The sequence below is a fragment of the Macaca fascicularis genome, chromosome 7 (genome assembly GCF_037993035.2).
Source record: "Macaca fascicularis isolate 582-1 chromosome 7, T2T-MFA8v1.1".
In the NCBI taxonomy this organism is placed as follows: Eukaryota; Metazoa; Chordata; class Mammalia; order Primates; family Cercopithecidae; genus Macaca; species Macaca fascicularis.
The window spans coordinates 112,882,246-112,886,175 of record NC_088381.1 but is presented as its reverse complement, the minus strand read 5'-3'; the positions used below and the strand labels follow the sequence as shown (position 1 = coordinate 112,886,175).

Genomic DNA, 3,930 nt, shown 5'->3' with positions numbered 1-3,930 from the left:
GAGTAAGATTAAGCTTCCCCGAGGCCAGAGATTTCCTGAGGCATATCATCATGCCTTACATTCACTGCTTCTTGCAATAACCATGTGACTATTCTGTATGCGGAGATTCCCAATGAGTCCAGAAATGTGAATTACAGTTTGACTAGCTTCCTGAAGTGCTGTTTGACACTAATGGATAGAGGATTTGTTTTCAATTTGACTATATATCTGAATTCAGCCCCAAAGATCCTAATGTTCTGGCTGAATACAAGTTTGAATTTCTGCAAACAATCTGCAATCACGAACGTTACATTCCTCTGAATTTGCCAATGGCATTTGCAAAACCTAAACTGTATTCAAGATTCTTGATTCTTGAATACAGTTTATCAGATGAGTATTGCAAGCATCACTTCTTGTTTGGTCTACTTCTGAGGGAAACTTCCATTGCTCTTCAGGACAATTATGAGATCAGATATACAGCTATCTCTGTCATAAAGAACATTTTGATAAAACATGCATTTGACACAAGATACCAGCACAAGAACCAACAAGCCAAAATAGCACAATTGTACCTCCCCTTTGTTGGAGTGCTTTTGGAAAATATGCAGCGATTAGCAGGTCAAGCTACCTTGTATTCTTGTGCAGCTATGCCTAATTCTACATCCAGAGATGAGTTTCCATATGGCTTTACTTCACCTGACAATAGAGGGAGTCTGAGCACTGACAAAGGCACTGCTTATGGGTCTTTTCAAAATGGACATGGAATTAAGAGAGAAGATTCAAGAGGTTTCCTTATCCCAGAAGGAGCAACAGGATTTCCAGATCGGGAAACTTCCAGCTGGTGCAAATACCTGACAGAGTTCTACAAGGAGTAGCGTATCCCAGTATAACTGCCTGGATCAGTATGAAATCAGAAGCCTCTTGATGTGCTAACTGTATATAGTAAAAGTGATTTCGGAAGATACTCTCTTAATTTACTGGAATAAAGTATCTCCTCAGGAGATCATACACATCTTTATACTTTTAGAAGTATGCTTGTTTCACTTTAGATATATGGGGAAAAGAAACATAGCAAGGTGCATGATGCCTGGCTGTCAAAACAGTTCAGAATAGACCAAAAATCACAAACCATGCCTGCCCTTTGAAACAGATCAGGGATAATGCAGACCCGGCTTCAGCATCTTAGTAGCCTAGAAAGTTCATTTACACTTAATCACAGTTCTAGAACAACTGAACAGACATTTTCCACCAGGAACTTCTTGAAGGCAATACAGCTACTGAAATTTCCCTAACAGTACTAGATACCATGTCATTTTCCATCAGGGCTTCAAGACCCAACTTTTAAATAATGATGATCACAACCCATTAATGAAAAAGATGTTTGATATTCATCTTGCTTTTCTTAAAAATGGACAATCTGAAGTGTTGCTGAAACATGTATTTGCCTCACTGAGAGCTTTCATCAGTAAGTTTCCTTCAGACTTTTTCAAAGGAAGAGTAAACATGTGTGCTGCATTTTGCTATGAGGTTTTAAAGTGCTGCACATTGAAGATTAACTCAACCAGAAATGAAACATCTGCATTTTTGTATCTTTTGTTGAGAAACAACTTTGAGTATACCAAAAGGAAGACTGTTCAGAGGACACATCTATAGATAATAATTGCTGTAAGCCACCTGATAGCTGATGTAACACTAAGTGGAAGATCAAGATTTCAGGAGTCTTTATTCATTATCAGTAATTTTGCAAATAGTGACAGACCTATGAAAGCAACTGCCTTTCCCACATAAGTCAAAGACTTGACCAAGAGAATCTGCATTGTTCTTATGGCCACTGTCCAAATGAAGGAGCATGAGAAAGACCCTGAAATGTGAATTGATCTCCACTGTAGCTTAACCAAGTCCTATGCAAGTATCCCAGAGCTCAGGAAAACCTGACTTGATAGCATGGCCAACATTCATGTAAAAAATGGAGATTTTTCAGAGGCTGCAATGTGTTATGTCCATGTAGCAGCTCTAGTTGCAGAGTTTCTTCATTTAAAAAAAATTTCTTAATGGATGTTCACCCTTCAAGAAAATTACTCCCAATATAGATGAAGAAGGAGCAATGAAAGAAGATGCTGGGATGATGGATGTCCATTATAGTGAAGAAGTCTTGCTGGAGTTGCTAGAACAATGTGTGGATAGCTTATGGAAGGTGAAACTTTATGAAATAATTTCTGAGATTTCCAAGTTGATCATTCCAATTTATGAGAAAAATCATGGGTTTAAGAAACGTACTCAAGTTTATAGAACTCTTCATGGAGCTTACACAAAAATTCTGGAAGTTATGCATACAAAAAAAAAAAAAAAGACTTTTAGGCACTTTCTTCAGGGTTGCCTTTATGGCCAGTCTTTTTTTGAAGAAGAAGATGGAACATCTTTACATCTATAAAGAACCAAAGCTCACTGGCCTCTCAGAAATTTCCCTGAGACTTGTTAAACTTTATGGTGAAAAATTTGGTATGGAGAATGTCAAAATAATTCAGGATACAGACAAGGTAAATGCCAAAGAGCTTGATCCAAAATATGCTCACAAGCAAGTTACTTATGTGAAGCCTTATTTTGATGACAAAGAACTCACAGAAAGAAAGACTGAGTTTGAAAAATCATAGTATCAGCAGATTTGTTTTTGTGGCTCCTTACACTTTTTCAGGCAAAAAGCAGGGTTGTACGGAAGAACAGTGCAATGCCGTAAAATCTTGACAACTTCAAACTCATTTCCCTATGTGAAGAAGAGGATCCCTATTAACTGTAAACAGCAGATTAATTTAAAACCAATTGATGTTGCCACTGATGAAATAAAAGATAAAACTGCAGATTCTTCAAAAGCTTTGCTCCTCGGTTGACATGGACATGATTCAGCTCCAACTTAAATTGCAGGGCTGTGTTTCCCTGCAGGTCAATGCAGGTCCATTAGCATAAGCAAGGGCTTTCTTAAATGACAGCCAAGCTAGCAAGTATCCATCTAAGAAAGTGAGTTGAAAGACATGTTTAGGAAATTCATACAAGCATGCAGCATTGCACTTGAACTAAATAAGTGGCTAATTAAAGAAGATCAAGTTGGCCGGGCGCGGTGGGTGAAGCCTGTAATCCCAGCACTTTGGGAGGCCGAGACGGGCGAATCACAAGGTCAGGAGATCGAGACCATCCTGGCTAAGACGGTGAAACCCCATCTCTACTAAAAAAATACAAAAAACTAGCCAGGTGAGGTGGCGGGCGCCTGTAGTCCCAGCTACTCAGGAGGCTGAGGCAAGAGAATGGCGTGAACCGGGAGGCGGAGCTTGCAGTGAGCTGAGATCCGGTCACTGCACTCCAACCTGGGCGACAGAGCGAGGCTCCGTCTCAAAAAAAAACCAAAAAAAAAAAAAAACAAAAAAAAAAACCAAAAAACAAACAAACAAACAAAAAAAGAAGATCAAGTTGAGTACCATGAAGGGCTAAAGTCAAATTTCAGAAACATAATAAAAGAATTATTTGACATTATCCACGAGCAGATATTACAAGAAGACACAATGCATTCTCCCTGGATTAGCAACACATTACATATATTTTGTGCAATTAGTGGTACATCGAGTAACCGAGGTTATGGTTCCCCAAGATACACTGAAGTGTGAAAAAATGCAGAGGTAAATGACAGTAAGACTGACCTTTCTCGGGAGTATTTGGAACTGTGCAAATGTTGACATTTAAAGATTTCATATACATGGAGTGTTTCTTCTCAACACCAAAATTTTCATGTGTTCCAGCAGAGGGGTTATATATTTGTAAATATTTAAGTAATTTGAAAGTCCCTGGAAAATTGCACCACTGTGCTTGGTTTGTACTTTTTAAGGTAAATCTATATGCTGAAAAATAGAGCTCAAAAACAGTAGTTCAATTTGCTTAATTATTGCTTAAAACAATAGTGGTACT

General features: G+C 38.3%; 1 pseudogene; it reads left to right on the top strand.

Annotated features, from left to right (window-relative positions):
* Positions 1-1,690: 1,690 nt before the first annotated feature.
* Positions 1,691-3,400, top strand: LOC135971971 (dedicator of cytokinesis protein 11 pseudogene; annotated as a pseudogene).
* The last annotated feature ends 530 nt before the right edge of the window (positions 3,401-3,930 follow it).